The 24,198-nt window shown below is 42.8% G+C and overlaps 1 long non-coding RNA gene across 7 annotated transcripts in view; it reads left to right on the top strand.

The window, feature by feature from the left end:
- Window positions 1-1,324: 1,324 nt before the first annotated feature.
- LOC140455437 (uncharacterized) overlaps window positions 1,325-24,198 on the top strand; it is a 67,750-nt gene continuing 44,876 nt past the window's right edge. For 5 of the 7 annotated variants that reach the window (XR_011952839.1, XR_011952841.1, XR_011952840.1 and 2 more), the window contains exons 1-5: window positions 1,325-1,729; window positions 4,270-4,384; window positions 14,628-14,724; window positions 15,908-15,961; window positions 16,883-17,113. This is a non-coding gene — a long non-coding RNA (uncharacterized lncRNA). Of the gene's footprint in view, window positions 1,730-1,893; window positions 2,314-4,269; window positions 4,385-14,627; window positions 14,725-15,907; window positions 15,962-16,882; window positions 17,114-24,198 lie in introns of all 7 variants that reach the window. The other 2 variants (XR_011952843.1, XR_011952842.1) reach the window with 2 other exon arrangements.

Below are 24,198 nucleotides of genomic sequence, written 5' to 3' on the forward strand. Positions count from 1 at the left end.
ATACAGGGCTAGGGGTTACGGGTTGGATAATGGGATTAGACGTATGTTTGATACCTGACATGGAGACAATGGGCTGAAAGGCCTCTCCATTGACAGTAAAATCTATGACTCTTGACAAAGAGCTGATGGTTGAATTGGACAGATCCAGAGAAAGTACTGGATTAGTGGTGCTGGAAGAGCACAGCACTTCAGGCAGCATCCAACGAGCAGCGAAATCGACGTTTCGGGCAAAAGCCCTTCATCAGGAATAAAGGCAGTGAGTCTGAAGCGTGGAGAGATAAGCTAGAGGAGGGTGGGGGTGGGGAGAGAGTAGCATAGAGTACAATGGGTGAGTGGGGGAGGAGATGAAGGTGATAGGTCAAGGAGGAGAGGCTGGAGTGGATAGGTGGAAAAGGAGATAGGCAGGTCGGACAAGTCCGGACAAGTCAAGCAGACAGTGCTGAGCTGGAAGTTTGAAACTAGCATGAGGTGGGGGAAGGGGAAATGAAGAAGCTGTTGAAGTTCATGTCTTGCCTGCCACAGAGATATGCTACAACATGTCCAAGCCAGTTTACTAAAAATAATTTTAAGGGCCCTACTATCACTGGGTTTGAAGTCCAAGATTCCATTCTCACCTGCTCCCAAGGTGTAATATATCTGAACATAATCTATCTGAACAAGTTGATTTAAATATCTAAGCTCTGTTTCCCAACTGGTCCAAATAGGCCCCATTTGAAATTCTGAGGCTTTTGTGGCACCATGGTTATGTCCCTATCATAGGGTGTGGGTTAAAGTCCCACCTGCTCCAGAGATGCATTTTAGCATCTCCGAATGGGTCATATGGAAAAGGGATACATTTTCTCCGTGAGCTGAGAGATGTTTGGGTTTCCAAGTCATTGGTGAACTAAATACTGGTGCAAATGGACAAAAAAGAAACAAAACCTAAATTTCGTGCCTTTTATTCTCTAGATACTTACTTCTATTTCTGTAACATACATGAACTCTCTAACTGTTTTCCTAAGATCATGCCCTCCACTGTCCTTGCTGCTCCATTTTCCAATATTTTGGGTGTTAGAGACATTGCATACCAGCGTTGACAAAGAGCAATTTGTAAATTTGCTATTATTCAATCGCTGTACTTACTGTTTTTGCCTTTACTTGTCATTTTCGATTTTTAAGTGTCAGATTTTTCTTTTGTTTAGTGATTTATGCTTATATTTCTGAATACTGCAGACTTCGTATTTGAAGTGAGCTTTGCAAAGCCAGTGCAAAGTGATTGCAGTTCCTTTGATTGACAACTTGCTCTCGCCCGGGGAGGGGAGCCACCAAGCACGTGACTCGCTATTTACATCAACACGTATGTGAACCGTGGAGACGCTGTGAAGCTGCTTTGTTTGGAAGCTAAAAATCACAAAATACTAGGTTAAAGTCAGTCCTGTTGAATGATAACCTGGTGTTGTGTGATTTTTAACTTTGTGCATCCCAGTCCAACAACGGCACCTCCACATCATTGTTATTGAGCGGCAATGCGTGACCAGCAGAGAGGCTCCTGGGCACTGAATGCTAATGTTGGCGGCTTTTTCTGGATCGTGGGCGAGTCCTCTCGAGAGACGTGCGGACTGGCAACCCAGGAGCGGACTAGGCCCAGACGTTTGCTCGTTATCTCCGTTTCCGCTTGGATTTCCACCGGATGCCCCTGTTTCCTCCCACAGTCCAAATATGCGTAGGTTAAAGTAAACTGGCCGATAAAGTAAGTTGCTCGATAATGTCCAGGGATGTGCAGGCTCGGGGAATTAGACATGGGAAGTGTGGGTTTATGGGATAGGATTGGGGGAGCGGATAGGTCTGGGTAGGATGCTCTTCTGAGGTTCCGTGCAAATTCGATGGGCTGAATGGTCTCTTTCTGCTCCCGAGGGATTCTACAATTCTGGACCTGGCGCGGTGAGGGTGATCCAGTCATTGTGAGGTCACAATGGCTTAAGTGGGCGTAGATTCCCTGCAGTACAGAAAGAATCCACTCATCACATTCACTCTGCACTGACCCTGCAAGCAGAAGGACGTCCAGACCAAGGAGTTTGGCCTTCCACGATTCAATGGGGTCATGGCTAATCATCCAGCGCCATCCTCCTCCATTTGCTTCATATTCCTTGACCCTTTGGCTGACAAACATCTTTGGAGGATTTTGAGGAAAGAACACTTGACCTGCAACATGAACTCTGATTTCAGGCTTTTTCTGTTTTTGTTTCTGATTTGATTTTGCAGTTCTTTTTATTCAACTATCTTTCAATCTCAGAACTAGGGGAAAAGGTGGAGACAGGAGCAGTGAACCAGACTGTGAGTTACATTGGACCTCCTGTGTGGTTCTTCATGAATTTCCATTCTCACACCACCTGGTTTGCTTTCTCAGCACAGTCACAGGAACTAGGAGCAAGAGAAGGCCATTTAAGCCTGTCCCTTTGTAACACACTGTTAGATCCAGGGGGAAAAGAGGAGAAAAAAGGACAAGAAATAACTCTGGGCCAAATACAGAAAATGTTGGAGAAACTCAGCAGATGAGTTGAACATCCTGTTGAGTTTCTGTGAATTTCTACTGCATCTGGTGAGCCAGCACAGCTTAGCCATTGTGTCTCTTTTGCTTCCTCCTAGCCAGATGGGCAGTGTATTGGATCTTAAAATTGCACTGATTTAGGGGATGATACAGATGGAGGTAATCTGGCCCATAATATACTTGAAGTAGCTTTCTGAATGTGTATTTAAAAAAGGTGACGAGAGAGATTTTAAGAAAGACATGATTGTCAAATTGTTTACACCGAGGGTGGTTCACATGTAGAATGAACGTCCTGAGGAAGTGGTGGAGGTGGGCACAGTTATAACTGTTAAAAGACACTTTGATAAGTCCCTGTATAGGAAAGGTTTGGAGAGGTATAGGCCAGGAGCAGGCACATGGGATAAGTCTTGTTTCAGACTATGTTTGGTGTGGATTGGTTTGTATGCTATATGACTGTTGAATTTATATGGATTCAGTTGTGTGTGAGTGAGCCACTCTGCTATCATGACTGTTGACGTTAAATTTGTCATTCATAAACGTCTCTGCACAACTGGGATTGTCCAGCGCAGGATATCAAATTGCAAAATCAAATGTTGCACACTGTGCTCTGAAGTTTGCAAGGACACATGCTTTGTATCAGATCAGTTCTCTGTCTGTTCATAGATGTAAATGGACACGTTTTATATGATCTGCCAGTTGTGGGACATAATATTTGTTTCTAACTTCACACTAGCACAGAGAGTCAAATCCAGATACTTATCATAGAATCATAGATTCCCTACAGTGTGGAAACAGGCCCTTCAGCCCAACAAGTCCATACCGACTTTTTGAAGAGTATCCCACCCAGACCCATTCCTCTACCCTATTACTCTAAATTTCCCCTGACTAATGTGCCTAACTGACACATCCCTGAACACTATGTGCAATTTCGCATTGCCTATTCACCTAACCAGCAAACCTTTGGACTGTGGGAGGAAACCAGAGCACCCGGAGGATACCCATGTAAACACGGGGGAGAACGTGCAGACTCCACGCAGTCAGTGCCCGAGGGTAGAATCCAGTGCCCCTGGCACTGTGGGCAGCAGTGCTAACCACTGAGCCATGGTGCTGCTGTTTTGCTGCTTTTGCAGTAGGCACATTTATTTGGTTTGAATGCTTCTAGTGAAGAAAATGGTGGCACGGTGGTACACTGGTTAACACTGCTACCTCACAGTGCTTGGGGCATGGGTTCAATTCCCACCTTAGGCGACTCTGTGTGGGTTTGCTCTGGTTTCCTCCCATAATCCAAAAATGTGCAGGTTAGGTGAATTGGCCGTGCTAAATTACACCTAGTGTTAGGTGTAGGGGAATGGGTATGGGTGGGTTACATGTTGGTGTGGACATATTGGGCCAAAGGGCCTGTTTCCACACTAAGTCATCAATTTTTTTTTAAAAAATCACTTGTGTTTCCACTGTACCATCATAAAACTAGTTATGCTTGCTCCTGAGGTATTTATGTTTCCCTTTTTAAAATTACCTTTGGATTTATTTTATTTTTAAACAACACATCAGAAAATCATAAGTAATCATGTTTAAAATTACGTTCTACCCCAGTTCTGATGTGTTCCCAAAGTTCTTTTCATCTGGAGTTTAGTTTTAAAAGATGGAAAATTGGCTATTGTTAATTCAGCTGATGGTTGGGAGAGGTGGTCTTTGGGGATGTTTAGGCTCTGTTCTAAGATATCTCATTTTCCTTACTTCAGCTATTCCCATTTCTACCTTTTGAACTGACACAGTGGCTGTGACTTGACTGTTGTGTGATCGTGACTGCTTCTCCAAGAACATTGATGTCCTTTTTTATTCACAGCGCAGCTTGCCGTAAGTACTTCAAATGCATTTCAACATTAGATGTAAAATTGTCTGTGCCTTGATTTTAGCATTCTCATCATCTTGGGGTTGTTCGGGTGGTGGATAATGATAGCTCAAAGTAAATTGTGAAAATGACACAAGGAATCTTCAAAGGGGAAATAAATAACATTTGTAAGCGAGCAAAGAATTGCCAGATTTTAGGGTGGTACAGTGATTAGCACTGCTGTCTCACAGCATCTGGGATCTGAATTCAATCCGAGCCTTGAATGACTGTCTGAGCAGTTTGCACATTCTCCCCATGTCTGTGTGAGTTTCCTCTGGATACTCCGGTTTTCCCCACAGTCCAAAGATGAGCAGGCTAGATGGATTAGCCATGCTAAATTGCCATGGTGTCCAGAAATGTGCAGAATAGGTGGATTAGCTGTGGGAAATGCAGGATTACAGGGATAGACCAGGGGGTAGGTCTGGGTGGATGCTATTTGGAGGGTCAGTGTGGACTCGATGGGCCAATAGCCTGCTTCTGTGGCTATTGAATTTAGTCCTGGATTTTGTGTTATTGCAGTCGGTAGTGCTGGAAATTTATACTGGCTTGTGTTCTTGAACTGTACTGTTGGAATACTTCTAGAACATGTCTCCACTCATGCTCTCTCCCAGCACATCTAACCTATGAGACCCACCTCCAGCTTCCTTGATAGTTCTTATTGCCACCAACGACTTAGGAAGGGAAAAGATTGTGATTCTGAAGGAAGATAACAGAGAGTTAGGCAGGAATTTTAAAAGGAGGTCCTCAAGAGTAGTAATATCTGGATTGGAGTAGAATTGACCTGTACAAGAAGGACACATTGCAACTAAATTGGAAGGGGACTGATCTCCTGGCAGGGAGACTTGCTGGAGCTGCTCGGGAGGATTTTAAACTAGTAAGCCATGGGGGGTGGGAACCCGGGAGATAGTGAGGAAAGAGACCGATCTGAGACTGGTACCGTTGAGAACAGAGGCAAGTCAAACAGTCAGGGCAGGCAGGGACAAAGCAGACAACAAGATAGGACTGATAAATTAAACTGTATTTATTTCTATGCAAGGCGCCAAATAGGAAAGGCAGATGAACTCAGGGCATGGTCAGGGACTGGGATATCATAGCAATTATAGAAATATAGCTCAGGAATGGACAGGACTGGCAGCTTAATGTTCCATGATACAAATGCTACAGGAAAGATAGAAAGGGAGGCAAGAGAGGAGGGGGAGTGGTGTTTTTGATAAGGGATAGTATTACAGCTGTACTGAGGGAGGATATTCCCAGAAATACATCCAGGGAAGTTATTTGGGTGGAACTGAGAAATAAGAAAAGGATGATCACATTAGTGGGATTGTATTATAGACCCCCTAATGGTCAAAGGGAAATTGAGAAGCAAATTTGTAAGGAGATAGACGAAAATAGCCTGGAAGCAGAGCCTAGCGGGGAAGACAATAGAGCAAAAATGGCAGGAGTTTGTGGGTATAATTGAGAACACTGTACAGATGCTCATCCCCAAGAAAAGAAAGATTATCCGGGGAGGGATTAGACAGCCATGGCTGACAAAGGAAGTCAGGAAGTGTATTAAAGAAAAAGAGAGATCCTATAAAGTGGCCAAGAGCACTGGGAAATCAGAAGATTGGGAAGGCTATTAAAACAAACAGAGGATAACAAAGAGAGAAATAAGGAAGGAGAGGATCAAATATGAAGGTCGGCTAGCCAGTAATATTAGAAATAGTAAAAGTTTCTTTCAATCCATAAGAAACAAACGACAGACAAAAGTAGACATTGGGCCACTTCAAACTAATGCTGGAAGCCTAGTGATGGGAGATAAGGAAATAGCTGGAGAACTTAACAAGTACTTGGTGTCAGTCTTCACAGTGGAAGACATGAGTAATATCCCAACAATTAAAGGGAGTCAGGGGGCTGAGTTGAGTATGGTTGCCATTACAAAAGAGAAAGTGTTAGAAAAGCTAAAAGGTCTTAAAATTGATAAATCTCCTGGCCCCGATGGGCTACATCCTAGAGTTCGGAGGGAGGAGGCTGAGGAAATAGCGGAGGCGTTGGTTGAGATCTTTCAAAAGTCACTGGAGTCAGCAAAAGTCCCGAATGATTGGAAGATTGCTGTTGTATCCCCCTTGTTCAAGAAAGGATCAAGACAAAAGATGGAAAATTATAGGCCAATTAGCCTAACCTCGGTTGTTCGTAAAATTCTAGAATCCATCTTTAAGGATGAGGTTTCTAAATGCTTGGAAGAGCAAGGTCGGATTAAAACAAGTCAACATGGATTTGGTAAGGGGAGGTCGTGCCTGACAAACCTGTTAGAATTCTTTGAAGAGGTGACAATAGGTTAGACCAGGAAACCCAGTGGATGTGGTCTATCTAGACTTCCAAAAGGCCTTTGATAAGGTGCCATATGGGAGGCTGCTGAACAAGGTGAGGGCCCATGGTGTTCGAGGTGAGCTACTGGTATGGATTGAGGATTGGCTGTCTGACAGAAAGCAGAGAGTTGGGATAAAAGGTTCTTTTTTGGAATGGCAGCCGGTGACAAGCGGTGTCTTGCAGGGTTCAGTGTTGGGGCCGCAGCTTTTCACGTTATATATTAATGATCTGGATGAAGGGACTGGGGGCATTCTAGTGAAGTTTGCCGATGATACAAAGTTAGGTGGACAGGCAGGTAGTACTGAGGAAGTGGGGAGGTTGCAGAAGGATCTAGATAGTTTGGGAGAGTGGTCCAGGAAATGGCTGATGGAATTCAATGTGAGCAAATGCGAGGTCTTGCACTTTGGAAAAAAGAATACAAGCATGTACTACTTTCGAAACGGTGAGAAAATTCATAAAGCCAAAGTACAAAGGGATCTGGGAGTGCTAGTTGAGGATTCTCTCAGGTAAACATGCAGGTTGAATCCGTGATTAAGAAAGCAAATGCAATGTTGTCGTTTATCTCAAGAGGGTTGGAATATAAAAGCACCGTTCTGCTACTGAGACTTTATAAAGCTCTGGTTAGGCCCCATTTGGAGTATTGGTCCCCACACCTCAGGAAGGATATACTGGCACTGGAGTGTGTCCAGCGGAGATTCACAAGGATAATCCCTGGAATAGTAGGTCTAACATACGAGGAATGGCTGAGGATCCTGTGATTGTATTCATTGGAGTTTAGAAGATTGAGGGGAGATCTAATAGAAACTTACAAGATAATACATGGCGTGGAAAGGGTGGACGCTCGGAAATAGTCTCCTCGCCTAACGGAAACAAGGACCCGTGGACACAGCCTTACAATTAGAGGGGGTAAATTCAGAACAGAAATGCGGAGACATTTCTTCAGCCAGAGAGTGGTGAGCCTGTTGAATTCATTGTCGCGGAGTGCAGTGGAGGCTGGGACGCTCAATGTCTTCAAGACAGAGATTGATAAATTCTTGATGTCACAAGGAATTAAGGGCTGCGGGGAGAATAAGGGTAAGTGGAGTTGAAATGTCCAGCAGCCATGATTGAATGGCGGAGTGGACTCGATGGGCCGAATGGCCTTACTTCCACTCCTCGGTCCTATGGCCTTATGGAGAATTTATCTCAGTTATCTGTAAGAATAATAGGGTGGTTATGGTCAGGGATTTTAACTTTCCAAGCTTAGTCTGGGGCTGCCATAGTGTTAAGGGTTTAGATGGAGAGGAAATTAAGTGTGGAAAAGACAAAATTCTGATTCAGTATGTGGATATACTGACTTGAGAAGTTGCAAAACTTGACCTACTCTTGGGAAATACGGCAGGGCAGGTGACTGAGGGGTCAGTGGGGAGCACTTTGGGGCCAGTGACCATAATTCGATTAGTTTTAAATTTGTAATGGAAATGGATAGACCAGATCTAAAAGTTGAAGTTCTGAATTGGAGAAAGGCCAATTTTGATGGTATTAGGCAAGAACTTTCAAAAACTAATTGAGGGTAAATGTTCTCATGTAAAGGGATGCCTGGAAAATGGGAAGCCTTCAGAAATGAGGTAACAAGAGTCCAAAGAAAGTATATTCCTGTTAGGGTGAAAGGAAAGGCTGTAGGTGTGGGGAATGTTGGATGACGAGAGAAATTGAGGGTTTGGTTAAGAAAAAGAAGGTAGCATATGTCAGGTATAGACCAGATAGATCGAGTGAATCCTTAGAAGAGTATAAAGTCAATAGGTGTATACTTAAGAGGGAAATCAGGAGGGCAAAAAGGGGACATGAGATAGCTTTGGCAAATAGAGTTAAGGAGAATCCAAAGGGTTTTTACAAATACATTAAGGACAAAAGGATAACTAGGGAGAGAATAGGGCCCCTCAAACATTAGCAAGGCAGCCTTTGTGTGGAGCCAAAGGAGATGGGGGAGATACTAAACAAGTATTTTGCATCATTATTTACTGTGGAAAAGGACATGGAAGATTTAGAATGTTGGGAAATAGATGGTGACATCTTGCTAAATATCCAGATTACAGAGGAGGCAGTGCTGAATGCCTTGAAATGCATAAACGTGGATAAATCTCCAGGACCTGATCAGGTGTACCCTAGAACTCTGTGGGAAATGAGGGAAGTGATTGCTGGGCCTCTTACTGAAATATTTGTATCATCGATAGGTGCTAGAAGACTGGAGGTTGGCTAAGGTGGTGCCACTGTTTAAGAAGAGTGGTAAGGAGAAGCCAGGGAACTATAGACCAGTGAGCTTGATGTCGGTGGTGGGCAAGTTGTTGGAGGGAATCCTGAGGGACAGGATGTACATGTATTTGGAAAGGCAAGGGCTGATTAGGGATAGTCGACGTGGCTTTGTGCACGGGAAATCATGTCTCACAAACTTGAGTGAATTTGTTGAAGAAGTAACAAAGAGGATTGATGATGGCAGCGTGGTAGGTATGATCTATTTGGACTTCACTAAGGTGTTCGACAAGGTTCCCATAAGAGACTGGTTGGCAAGGTTAGATCTCATGGAATACAGGGAAAACTAACCATTTGGATACAGAACTGGCTCAAAGGTTGAAGACAGTGGGTGGTGGTGGAGGGTTGTTTTTCAGACTGGAGGCCTGTGACCAATGGAGTGCCAGAAGGATTGGTGCAGGGTCCACTACTTTTCATCATTTACATAAATGGTTTGGATGTGAGCATAAGAGGCATAATTAGTAAGCTTGCAGATGACACCAAAATTGGAGGTGTAGTGGATAGCGAAGAAGGTTACCTCAGATTAAAACAGGATCTTGATCAGATGGGCCATTGGGGTGAGAAGTGGCAGATGGAGTTTAACTCAGATAAGTGCAAGGTGCTGCATTTTGGGAAAGCAAATCTTAGCAGGACTTATACACTTAATGGTAAGGTCCTGGGGAGTGTTGCTGAACAAAGAGACTTTGGAGTGCAGGCTCATAGCTCCTTGAAAGGGGAGTCGCAGGTAGATAGGATCGTGAAGATTGGTCAGAGTATTGAGTACAGGAGTTGGGAGGTCATGTTGTGGCTGTACAGGACATTGGTTAGGCCACTGTTGGAATATTGCATGCAATTCTGGTCTCCTTCCTATTGGAAAGATGTTGTGAAACTTGAAAGGGTTCAGAAAAGATTTACAAAGATTTTGGCAAGGTTGGAGGATTTGAGCTATAGAGAGAAGCTGAACGGGTTGGGGCTGTTTTCCCTGGAGCATCGGAGGTTGAGGGGTGACCTTATAGCGGTTTACAAAATAATGAGTGGCATGGATAAGATAAATAGACAAAGTCTTTTCCCTGGGGTGGGGGAGTCCAGAACTAAATGGCATAGGTTTAGGGTGAGAGGGGAAAGATATAAAAGAGACCTCAGGGACACCTTATTCATACAGAGAGTGGTACATGTACGGAATGAGCTGCCAGAGGAAGTGGTGGAGGTGAGTACAATTGCAACATTTAAAAAGCATTTGGATGGGTTTATGAATAGGAGTGGTTTGGAGGTATATGTACTGGGTGCTGGCAGGTGGGACTAGTTTGGGTTGGGATATTTGGTCGGCATGGATGGGTTGGACCGAAGGGTCTGTTTCTGTGCTGTACATCTCTATTCCTCTCTCATTCTGTTTGGAAAACATTCTTTCCCTGTGTTAGCTTACATCTTGATCACTGTTTTCTCTTTTAAATCTGTCCCCTTTCCTGCAAAAATTGACATTGTCGTCTCTCCTGTCCTGCAAAAAAACCATTAATTCTTCTGCCCCTGAAAACTACAATCTGACTCCAACCTTCCTGTTCTCTCCAAAATGCTTGAATGTGTTGTCACTTCCCACATCTGTGTCCATCTTACCCTGGATTATGTCTGAAGTACTCAGCTTTCGGCCTCTGCTACAGTAATTAAACGGCCTTTTTACAAAACCATTAATGACTGCGTTAGTGGCTGTGAAAATTACGTTTGAACAATTTAGTATTGTGAAGGACTGGGTATTAGTCTTGGGTGTTAAGATGATGCATGGGATATCTGCCTTTAATAATCAAACCTTTGAATTCAAGAGCAAGGTGGTTATACAATGGAGCTGTGTACAGTATAATATTATTTAGGCCCAAACTGGACTGCTGTACGCAGTAATTGTTGCCACACTTTTGGAAGGTTGTAATTTGCACTCAGAAAGGTGCAGAGGAGATTGACTGGCATGTTTCCTGGACTGGAGTGATTCAGCTATGCAGGAGGACTACATTAGAACAGAGAAGACTGAGGAGGCACATGATTGATGTGTACAAAATTGTGAATGACATAGATCAGATCATCAGGAGAAACTTTTCTCATTAATAGAGGCGTCAATAATCAGAAGCACGGTTTTAAAATAAGGAACAGGAAGTCTCGAGAAAATTTGAAACAAGGTTTGTACCATATGGCGCTGGGTACCTGAAACTCAACACAAAAAATGATTGAGGCAAGAGCCCTCAACAAAATTCAATAAGTATTTAAATTCACTTGAAACAACATAGCATGGAATGCTATGGCCTAAGTGCTGGAAAATGTGATTAGAACAGATTGAGGCTTGAGTCAGAGTGGACACAATGGGCTGGAGAAGCCTTCTGTACTGTAACAGTTCTGTCTCACCATTAACTATGGGTTCTCATCTTTCTCGACCTCAATACAAGCTTTAGTGAACTTGATCGCAGAATCTTCCTCCAAAATCGTTCTGCTACTCTGCAGCTGGATTCAATTGTACTCGTTTTGTTCCGTTCTCATCTGTCTAACCATATCTGGAGAAGCACTGTTGTGTTCTGGAGACACAAAGCACTTGCTAGCCAGAATTCCACTGATCCTTTACCTTCAATCATCAATAAAGTGATGAAAAGGGTCATCAACTGTGCTATCTCACAGCACTTGCTTGACAATAACCTTCTCACCAACATTCAGTTTGGATTCAGCTAGGATTACTCATTTCCTGACCTCAATATTACGAGAAATATGAAGAAAGGTGGTCAGGAAAACTATAGACTGGTGAGCTTGACATCAGTGCTGGGCAAGTTGTTGGAGGGAATGCTAAGGAACAGGATTTATATGTATTTGGAAAGGCAAGGACTGATTAGGGATAGTCAACATGGCTTTGTGCATAGGAAATTGTGTCTCACTAATTTGATTATGTTGTTTTGTAAAAGTAACAAAGAAGACTGAATGGTATGGACATGAATAAGACATTCAACACAGTTCCTCATGGTAGACTGGTTAGTAAGGTTATATAACATAGGAGGACTACCCATTAGGGTATAGAACTGGCTTGAAGGTAGAATACAGATGGTGGTGGTAGAGGGTTGCCTTTCAGATTGGATGTCTGTGATCAGCAGTGTGCTATAAAGATCAGTGCTGAGCACACTGCTTTTTGTCATTTGTCTAAGTTATTTGGATCTGAACATGGTTAGTAAGTTTGTAGATGATACCAAAGTTGGAGGTGTAGTAGACAATGAAGAAGTTTACCTCCGAGTACAATGGCCCATCTGATCAAGATCCCGATGAGCTGAAGTGTGGCAGATGGAGTTTAATTTAAATAAATGTGAGCTGCTGCATTTTACAAACTCAAATCAGAGCAGGACGTATGTACTTAGTGTTGTTGAACAAAGAGACCTTGGAGTGCAGGTGTATAGCAGAGTCCCAAGTAGATAGGATAGTGAAGAAGGTGTTTGATCTGTTGCCTTTATTGGTCAGTGCATTGAGTATAGAAGTTAGAAAGTCTTGTTGTGGCTGTATAGCACATTGGTTAGGCCACTATTGGAATACTGCATACAGTTCTGGTCTCCCTGCTACAGCAGGGATATTGTGAAACTTGAAAGATTTACAGAAAAGATTTACAAATTTGTTACCAGGATTGGAGGGTTTGAGCTATAAGGAGAGGCTGAATAGCCTGGGGCAATTTTCCCTGCAACGTTGGAGGTTCGTAAAATCACAAGGGGTATGGAGAAGGTGAATAGCCAAGGACTTTTCCCCAGGGTAAGGGAGTCCAAATCTAAACAGCATAGGTTTAAGGTGAGAGGGGGAAGACACAAAAGGGACCTAAGGGGAAATGTTTTCATGCACATGGTGGCACTTGTATGGAATGAACTGCTAGAGGAAGTGGAAGAGGCTGGGACAATTACAATGTTTAATAGATTTCTGGATGGTTATATGAACAGGAAGGATTTAGAGGGATATAGGCAAAATGCTGGTAAATGGGACTAGATTAATTTAAGAAATCTGGTTGGTATGGTTGGGTTGGACAAACGGGTCTGTTTCCATGCTGTACGTCTCTGGTTCTAATGCTCACACAATGGAGAATCACTGGAAATGTGGGTTAGTAGAAAAGGATTGGATTATCAATCCAGGGGGGATTTCATCAACTCAGCCACACTGGGGATTACCCCTTCCCTGTTCTGTACATGGCAAGGAATTTAATCACTCGTCCCACTTGCAGACACTAGTATGCTCACTCTGCAGGGATGGTACCTTATCGGTACACAAGAAAGGGTTCACTTGTTCACCCTAACTCTGACACTTGGCATTCATGCTGAGGTAGTCGCCTGCTCTGTTTATGAAAGGGCATTTAATCAATCTTCACACAAGCCCTAGGGGTTTTCACACCACACCAGATTTTGTCTCTCTTGAGTCGAAGACAGCATTGAGATTAGTAACCTTGGCTGAATTCAAAAATAAGCATCAGTGAGCAAGTTATTGCTGTGTAAATATTCTTCAAGAGCATTATTGATGATACCTTTTGTTACTTTGCTGAAAGTGAAAGTAGAACGGCTGGAAGATAGTTGGTCAAATCAGATTTGTCTTGTTCCAGTTTCAGTTTGTTTTCAGCATAGCAGAGCGATTTTCACCCACTCGAACCCCGATTATCATTTGTCTAGCATCTCCTCTTCCCTGGTTTGATTGCACCCTGGTTTATTCACAACAATCACTTTGTCTGCCTGCTCTTCAATATCTCTCTCCAGGCACCTACTCAGTCACTCCATTTGTCCCTCCCATCTCCCCCAGCATGAATACCACCTTTTCCTCGATGTTGTCAGTTCTGAGGAAGGGTCACTCAAAATGTTAACTGTGTTTTCGCTCCACAGCCATGCTGAGTTTCTCCAGCAATTTCTGTTTTTGTGTGTTTTGGATCTCTCTTGAGTTGCTTTGTGTGTGTGTGTGTGGGGTATACCCGAGCAATTTTCGGCATCATTTCCCTCTGCTTAGTGAGCTTCTCTGGGGGATCAATGTTAGTGGTGGTGTCTGACTGTAATGTGTCGTAGTGGAGCCTCAGTCTGGCCAGAGTCAGCATAGCAGTTCTGGAGGAGGAATAGGACCACTAAGTGGGTTGGCGAATCTGACGGTGTTGGGGCGGGCGTGCAGACAAGCTGTCTTGCATCTGCGTAGTACATTCCGGAATTACAAGTCTTGGCTCTATGTTTAAAGGGCACTCAGACAGCCATTCGTTCCCTGCGAGCCACAAGGCATCAGTCGACCTGCAGCTAAATGTACTTTCACTTTTTCTCAGCCGGCCCACTTATGACAGAATCATTTTGGACTCGAGATGTTAACTCTTTCCGCGCAGATCAGCCAGCTGTACTGAGTTTCTCGAGCGCTCTGTGTTCATCTCAGAAGCTCAAAAACTGTCTGGCTTTGAACTTCCTGGTAACTGATGATAGAATGCTGTTTACCATTTTTAATTTTATTTTTGTTTCTGAGACAAACCAATCATTTACCCTCTGGTTGAAAAGTTCAAGCTTTGTTATAGTAGAATCCAGTAGAATGATTGTTCATTTTCTTTTCTTTCTGGTTAACTGTTGTTTTCCTATCGCTCAGAATTTTAATTCCCCAGTCCTAGTTTGGAATAGGGAGAGTGGATTTCAAGAATGTTGCTGATCCTTTTCATCTCCTTGTTTTTCCTGGGTCTCTGCCGGTAAGTACAAAAATAGCCTTCCAATTCCTCCCTCTCTACTGGGGTCACCCAACCACGTGCACGCACTCTATCCATTAGAAACAGATCTTTTGGTGAGAGTTTGAAATTGGGAAGTTTGATCAGAGCCAAATTGATTTGTTTTTACACTTTGAAGGCAACACAACCTGGCTTGACAAGGTAAATGCTGAGAGGATGTTTCCCCTCATGGCCGAGTCTAGGACCAGAGGATGTAGTTGTTTTTTATTCTCCCATGGGATGTGAGAGTCGTTGACTAGTCAGCATTTATTGTCCATCCCTAGTTGCTCTTGAGAAGGCAGTGGTGAGCTGCCTTCTTCTACTTCAGTGGGTAAACACAATGCTGTTAGAGACGGAAATCCGGAATTTTGATCCAGCAATAGTGAATGAATGAGGACATATTTTCAAGTTAGGATGGTGAGTGTACTGAGGGGAACTTGCAGATGGTTTTGTTCATATGTACGCTACCCTGGTCTTTCTGGATGGAAATAGTCGGAGATTTGGAAGGTGCTGTTTAAGGATCTTTGTCTCAGGATAAAGGGGTTACAATTTAAGATTGAGTTGAGAAGGCATTTCTTCTGAGTATAGAAAGTCTCTAGAGCTCCTTGCCACAGGGAGATATGAGGGAGGAATAGAGTTTTGTATTGAAGACTGTGATAGATAGAATCAAGAATTGAGGGAAATGGCAAGAAAGTGGGAATGACGAATGCTAGATCGGCCGAATGGCAGAGCAACTTATGGGGTCAAATAGTCTACTCCTTTTCCTATTTTTTATCGAAGACTCCGATGGGCTTTGTGTCCAGGTGTCCTGACAGCAGGATATAGAAACCCTGAGAACAGAGAAGCTCCAAGCAAACAGAGAATGGTTCAAATGGACAATTTTAGTCTTCCTATGATAACACTTTAAAAGTTATTTTGTCCTTTTTGTTTTGAAGAGTGGTTGTAAAGGCAGTCTAGCAGAACCACTGGACTAAACAACTTGTGAAACCTTGGTTTTCTTTTAACAGTCTGAGTAGGTGTGGCTAATTCTCTCAGATCAGAATTTCTGGGCTTTGATTTTTGTTCAGCAGTCAAAAGCTGTCTGGGGTCTCAGAAAAATTGTAAGCTTCAATGAATGATTGCTAGTTGCTACTTCCACTGAAATTTTTCTTGATGTTTTTTCTTCCAGGATTGGAAAACTGCATGTAAGAATCTGCGTCTGAATTTGCATTTTTGTCAAGAGGTGTGTTTATGGCATGTTACTATAATGCAATAGTCAATTAGTAATGGTCAGTGTATCTATTATTCAATTAAGTTTTCCAATAGTTAAGTTATTCTAAATTCTTCTTTCTTTTGTTTGTATTTTAACTGTAGAGTGTGAATAAATTGTGTTTTGCTTAATGTTGAGTAGTTTGAACAGTTGCAACTGGAGCACATGCTTCACATCTACCTTTTAAAATAAGAGTCTTAATCTTTGAGGGGGTCTGCTCTGGTCTGTAACAATATGAAATGAGAGAAGCCAAATGGCTGCGGATAATCTGTGTTGAACCCATCCCAGGTTCAGAAGTGATGCCCTCACTGTTGAATAGAACAGATTATCTCACACCATCAGCATCTGACTGCCTATACATGAAGAAATTAAAAAGCTCTAAAGGATAGTGTAAATCCAGCAATCCAGATTCACTGACACCATTCCCTTCCTGATTATGGTGATAAACCACAGACCTGCCCTTGGGTTGTCCTGAATTCCTAACTCCAAATGTTTTCTGGTCAGAAGGGTCTCTTCATTGTCTCTCTCCAAAAGTTTCCTCAAGTTGGCTTTACCTCATTGCTGTTCTGGATTAGTCATGGATCCAGAATGCCCCATATTATGTTTCCAAGTTAGAGAGTGAAGTAATTGTTATATTTGGGACCTAATATCTACCCCACATCTACATATATTGGGTTTCTTTCAGTCTATGTTTCCACATTTACTCCTCGAACTGAGAGACTGAAGTCTTCTAATTCTGACCCAATTTTATATGATTTGCTTCTCATACCAGACAGAATTCTGAGAGTGCAAGGATGTGGTGGATTATTGGAGATTGTCACTCTGGGTATGCCTTTGGTTGTGGTCAGTGTGTGTATGGTTGATAATCTGCCTCTTTCCTTTTTTGTTTTATAGACAGTGATTCACTGACTGTGCTATACATGGCGTTGATGACTTTCCTGACGTGACTAAAATTGCAATAGTGAAAGGAATTCAACTTAATTACCATGATACAAAAATCCGTAAAATGATTCCCAAGCGGAAGTTCATGGCAGACGCTTTTGGTGCCGAAACTTGGAATGTTGTCACCGATATTGCAAATTCACATTAACTATATCAAAGGAGAATCTCCACACAATAATGAAGGTAAGATCAGGTTGACTGTTCTGTTGAATGGATGTTAGTCAGATACAATACAGTCAAAAACAATAATACTGCAGACCTCTTATTGGAGAATTCGGAGTTACTGTTGTAAATAAGAGGAGAAGAAGCTTCTTCTCAAGGTAGAGAGTTTTGGAACTCTGTTCCTGAAGAGGTGATGGAAACAGAGTCTTTGCATATTTTTAAGGCATTAAAGTGGATTGAGAATTAAATGTTATCATGGGTAAGCAGAAATGTGGATTTAAGATTGCAATCAGATCAGCCACCATTATATCAATCATCACAGAAGGCTAATAGGGTCTATAATGGCCTACCCCTGCTTCTTGTAGATATACTCATGTTAGTAATTGTTTACCCCAGCTAGGTTACATAGAATTATGACTTTTTGAAATGATTCTGGTCAGCTGCAAACCTGAAGCTTGTAGCATTATCAAATTCCTTAGCCTTACTTTGGGCCTCATTGATTAGCATACTATCTTCAAATTAGCTACTACACACGGTGCATATGCATCCACTGTCCAGCAGCATCATTTAATGATGCAGCAACCATTTAGAATTATAGAATCTACAGTGTGGAAGCAAGCCTTTGGCCCATCGAGTTCACGCCGATCCTCCAAAGAGCATCCCACCCAGACCCACGGCCCTCCCTAACCCTGTAACCTTGCATTTCCCATGGTTAATCCACCTAAACACTATGGGCAATTTAGCATGGGCAAGCCACCTAACCTGCATTTCTTTGGAGCACCCAGAGGAAAGTGAACAGATATGGAGAGAATGTGCAAACTCCACACAGACAATTGCCTGAGGGTGAAATTGAACTTGGGTCGCTGGTGCAGTGATAACCACTGAGTTACCATGCTGCCCTGGATTACTGGTTTGAAGGTTACTTGGTTTATTACTGGGTTGATGCTTCCTGTGAGAAATAGAGTTTCTTCAGTAGGATCAATCTCCATCATCACCTTAAGGAGCTTTTGTTATCATGTGTTATTTCAAAAACCTTGTGCTATCAATGTTCATTTTATTATTTGAGATCTTGTGTTTTAAAGGAAAAATAGATTTAAGTGTGTGAAAATCAGACTTTTCTTTGAATGTCAGTCATTTTTAACATTGAGTTCGAATCAGCGTTTGCATGGAATTTCGTGACGTTTAACAAAAATGCCTGCCACAAGGAGATAATTGCTTAGGAGATTGCTGATTTGAGGATTTTTCTCACCAGCAAAACAGCAAGAGACAGAGGATCATGAGCAGGCCCATTCAGAGAGAAGACTTGCTGTTATGAGCAGTCTCCAAGCAATCAGGGCTAGGGGAGAAGAAAGTTCCAGTCGCAAAGGAACTATCTGAGAAAAAATCATCTTACAAGGCTGTTGAAGATATGGGCCAAAGGCTTGCTTCCACACTGTAGAGATTCTATGATTCTAAATGATTTAATTGTTGAGTCATTAAATTATTGCTGCCCATCAGTGAATGCACATGCACAGCATGTGGAATGGAATTTTTAGATTAGATTAGATTGCTTACAGTGTGGAAACAGGCCCTTCGTCCCAACAAGTCCATACCGACCTGCCAAAGCGCTACCTACCCATACCCATTCCCCTACATTTTACCCCTTCACTTAACACTACGGGCAATGTAGCATGGCTTGTTTTAATCATTGAGGCTCAAAGTAAGGCCAAGGAATTTTATAATGCTGTGTGCTTCAGGTTTGCAGTTGACCAGAATCATTACAAAAAGTCATAATTCTAAGTAAAGTAGCTAGGTTAAGCACTGACCAACATGATTATATCTACAAGAAGCAGGAGTAGGTCATTAGGCCCCTTTAGCCTTCTCTGACAATTACTATTGCAATTAACAAGTGGGCTGAGTTTTCTGCTTATTATAAGGATCTCAGAGAGGGAGGGGGAGAGAGAGAGAGAGACATTGGCTTAAGACAATAGCATTATGTGAATGCTGGCAAATTTGCCAAAAGGAAACTAGTTAACATCAAATGTGTTGAGGAGAAAGCTTTAACACGGAAATAATGGTGACTCTTCGCTGACGTTTGAATATTATAAAGGTATTGCTGCGATTAAAAGCGGATGAAACTCTTCCTGATATTTGTAAAGAGATCATTCCAGTTGTTTTTGGTTAGTGAAAGACAGTTTACATTTTTCATTTGCGTATTTAGGGCCCAACTATAATTGTTGGCTTTTCTTGGCTCAGTTGTGCCTGATTTGCATGCAGTGTGATGGCAGCAGTTCATGTTCCACACTGGCTTAGATTATCACGTGCGTTCCAGATTCTCAACCTCGATCCTGTCTGAGAGGTGTTAAATTCACTATCAGTTATCTCTCTGAGCCCTTTAGTCCTCTGGGGCTGTAGTGACATTTCCTTGATAGTGCCACACAAGTTATATCTGTAATACAACCAACAATGCATCTACTACTTACTTATTTCAGAAGTAACTTGCTAAATACGAGCACTATGCTGTGATCCGACGCCCCATGGCACAAATCAAAAACAGACAAACTACCCATATATGCTCATTTGGGAATGCACAGTTGTAAGCACTGAGGTCATGTGATGTCATATGCCAATGAAGTAGTGTGCAGATAGATATGTGCAATTTTGACTGGGCTTAGCAATAAGAGAGGGATGCTGAATGTGGGACAGGGAAGCCCCTAGATTAAGAAAGGAATGCAGACCAGAAGACAGGGTTTTGCGTGGGGGCGTGGTGACATGTTGAGCCTCGTCGTCAGATGGCCACCTTCCCTTCTCTCTCCTTTCCACACCCTCCATACTCAGCCTAGCTCTCTTTTTCCCCAGTGGCTTTCTTTTCCACCCACTGCAGCTCCCCAGCATCTGGCTCTTTCCCCACCTCCCCCAGGCTTCTCTGTAGGATCCCTGATACAACCCCATTCGTCCCTGCCCTTCACTTCCTGCCCTGCAAAAAAAAAGACTCTCCTGATCTCTCCCCACCGCAAACTTTTACACGTGCACAATTTAGTATATTACATCCTGTGTACACAAGCAGTCCAAAATGCAGGTCATATTCAACCCAGCCTATTTTGACGCCACCACTGTACTCTTGATCATCAGTGAAGTGGTGGAAGGTGTCACTAACGGTGCTATCAAGCAGCACCTGCTCAGCAATAACCTGCTCAGTGACGCCCAGTTTGGGTTCTGCCAGGGCCACTCAGCTCTTGACCTCATTACAGCCTTGTTTCAAACGTGACCAAAAGAGCTGAATTCTGGAGATGAGGTAATCATGAGAACCCTTGAAATCAAGTCCACACTCTACCAAGTGTGGTATCAAGGAGCCCGAGCAAGACTGCATCCTATAGGAATCAGGGAAAAGACCCTACTGGTTGGAGTCATTCCTGGCAAAAAAGAAGATGGTTGTGGTTGTTGGAGGTCAGGCATCTCAGCTCCAGAACATCATCTCTGCAGGAGTTCCTCATGGTAGTGTCCCATGCCAACCACCTTCAGCTCCTTCTTCAATTACTTTCTCCCCGCCATAAGGTCAGTTGTAGGAATGATTTGTAGAATGTACAGCACTATTCACAACACCTCAAATACTGAAACAGTCCATATTCAAATGTAGCAATACCTGGACGATTTCCAGACCTGGGCTGACGGTTGGTAAGTAACATTTGCACCAGGCAATGACCATCTTCAACAAAAGACAATCTAACCACCACCCTTGCCATTCAATGGCTTTGCCATTACTCAATTCCCACTATCGCCATCCTAGGACTTACCATTGACAAGAAACTCCACTTGGATGTTTCACAGAAGTATGGTGGTTGCAAGAGCAAGTCAGAGGTTTGGAATACCTTTGAGTAACTCTCATCCTGGCTCCACAAAGACTAGCCCCATCTATACTGCACAGTGAGAAGTATAATGGAATACTCCCCACTTGCTTTTTGAACTACACAAATTAAATCAAGAGGTTTAACATTATCCAGGACAAAGTAGTCCACTTGATTAGTGTCACATCCACAAACAACCACTTCCTCCACCCCGATGCTTAGGAGCAACAGTGTGTATGATCTGCCAGATGCACTGCAGAAGTTCACCAAAGATCCTTCAGAAAACACCTCTCAGCCCTCTGACCTCTGCCATTTAGAAGGTCAGTGGGAATATACATGGGATATGCAGATACATGGGAACCCGACCATGTGGAAGGTGGTGATCAGAATTGCACATAGCGCTCCAACTGTGGCCTAACCAATGTTCTGTCCAGCTCCAACATGACCTCCCTGCTCTTTTCATCCAAATCACAAAAGATCAAAGCAAGTGTCTTAACTACAGTATTAATTTGTCCTGTCACCTTCATGGATCTCTGAACAAGCAATCCAAAATCATCAGTCAGCACCTTCCAAACCCACATCACTTCTATCGAGAAGAACAAGGGCAGCAGATACAGCAGAACACTCCCACCCACAAGTTCTCCAACAAGCCATGCACCATCCTGACTTGGAAAGATATTGACATTCCTTCATTGTTGCTGAATCAAAATCCTGGAATTCCTCCCTCATGGCACTGTGTATGTACCTGCAGCACATGGATTGCAGCATTTCAAGAAGGCAGCTCACCCCCACCTTCTCAAGGGCAACTAGGCACTGACCATAAATTGTCACGACCCATGAACGTATTTAATTATAAATCAAATGTGATCATGATGGATCCTACAGATTTCTCAGCCAATCCTTCAGAATTTAAGGTGACGTGCAGTCAGTCAATAAATCCCATTGACTTTCACAAGGGTTTACAATACTTCACTTTTCCTGGTCTGGTCTTGAAATCTACTGTCAAGACAATCTATACTTCTAAATTTTTACCCATGTTGTTGTTTTTTCCCTTTATTTTCAAATCCATAATATCTGTGCAGAGTTGTCTTGTCCTGTCTTTTCTGGTATGAATGTGTTTTTGGATTAAGGATACACCATTTAATTCGAAACAGTATGATTGTTGATCACCAGTTTTGCCACTTGTTTGAATAATTTACATTTTTAATAAACTATTGTTTAGCTTTTTGAAGCAAACCAGTGGCAGTCTCTTGTTGTAGGTACAATAGTAAGGGTAAACACCTTGACCATTTTGGTAAAATGAACATTTATACTTGTAAAATTTATGTGGTGGGAAAGTTAATTACCAGTCAGAGTAATAAGAAAGTTTGGGGCTTAGTGTGGGCATTGGACGCAGATAACATGAAATTGGATGTTGAGTACTTGTAATGGCACCAACTTTCTCTTATTAGAAAAGTAAAATGCTATTTGTTAAATATTACAAGAGGTATCCCTGATTTGTTTGCAAGATTTAGTTAATTGGCAAAGAAAGGAAAGTTGAGATTTCCTGCATAAGACGATACGACATAAGACAGAAATTAGGCCATTCAGCCCATTGAGTCTGCTTTGCCATTCAATCATGGCTGATAAGTTTCTCAATCCCATTCTACTGCTTTCTCCTGTAACTCTTGATCCCTTTGATACTCAAGAACCTGTCTGTCTCCATCTTAAATATACTCAATGACTCGGCCTCCACAGCCCTCTGTGGTAGTGAATTCCATAGATTCACCACTCTCCGGCTGAAGACGTTTCTCCTTATCTCCATTCTAAACGGTCTTCCCTTTTACGCTGACGCTGTGCCCCCTGGTCCTAGCCTCTCCTACCGATGAAAACATCTGCCCAATATCTACTCTGTCCAGGCCATTCTGTATTCTGAATATTTCAATTAGATTCCCCTTCATCCTTCTAAACTCGATCAAGTATAGACACAGAGTCCTGAAACGTTCCTCAAATGTAAAGCTTTGTATTCCTGGGGCCATTTCTGTGAACCTCCTTTGAACATGCTGTAGGGCCAGTACATCCTTCCTGAGATATGGGTCCCAAAACTGCGCACAATACTCTAAACCTGATAATAGCCTTATGCAGCCTCAGAACTGCATCCCTGCTTTTATATGGAAGTCCTCTCAAAATAAGTGCCATCATTGCATTTGCCTTTCTAACTACTGACTCAACCTGCAAGTTTACCTTGAGAAAATCCTGGACTAGAGCTCCAAAGTCTCTTTGCATTTAAGACTTCTAAACTTTCTTCCCATTTAGAAAATAGTCCAAGCCTCTAATCTTCCTACCAATGTGCATGACCTCACACTTTCCCATATTGTACTCCATCTGCCACTTCTTTGCCCACTCTTCTAACCTGTCTTAATCTTTTTGCAGTCTTCCTGCCTCCTCAATGCTGTCTTTCCCTCCACCTATCTTTGTATTGTCTGCAAACGTAGCCAGAGTGCTCTCAGTTCCTTTATCTAGGTCGTTCATGCGTACAGTGAAAAGTTGTGATCCCAACACTGAGCCTTGAAGAACACCACTTGTCACTGGCTTCCATCCTGAGAATAACCCTTTTATCCCCACTCTCTGCTTCCTGCCAGATAGCCAAGCTTCTATCCATGCTTGCACTTTGTCTCTAACACCATGGACCCATATCTTACTCAGTCGTCTCCTGTGTGGCACCTTGTCAAAGGCCTTCTTGAAGTCCAGGTAGATAACAATCATTAGCTCTCCTTGGTCTAACTTGTTTGTTACTTCCTGAAAGAATTCCAGCAAGTTTGTCAGGCATGACCTCCCCTTGATGAAACCATGCTGTCTTTGCCCTATTTTAACATACACCTCCGCGTATTCAGAAATCTCATCCTTCACAATGCCTTCCAAGATCTTACCCATGACTGAGGTTCAGCTGATCGGTCTGTAATTTTCCGTCTTTTACCTTTAATCCCTTTTTTAAAAAGGGTGTCATGTTAGCAAATTTCCAGTCCTCTGGGACTGTCCATGATTCTAGCGATTTCTGGAAGATCACCACTAACAGCTCCATTCTCTCTTCAGCTATCTCCCTTAGAACTCTGGTGTGTAGTTCATCTAGCCGAGGTGATTTGTCCACTTTCAGGCCATTCAGTTTTTCTAGCACTTCTGCCTTGGTGATGGCCACCATACTGAGCTCCATCCCTCACTCTCTTGAATTTTTGGGAGATTGCTCATGCCTTCCATCATGAAGGATGACACCAAATAACTTTTCCGTTCCTCAGCCATTTCCTT

This window comes from Chiloscyllium punctatum, chromosome 30 (assembly GCF_047496795.1).
Source record: "Chiloscyllium punctatum isolate Juve2018m chromosome 30, sChiPun1.3, whole genome shotgun sequence".
NCBI classification, from domain to species: Eukaryota; Metazoa; Chordata; class Chondrichthyes; order Orectolobiformes; family Hemiscylliidae; genus Chiloscyllium; species Chiloscyllium punctatum.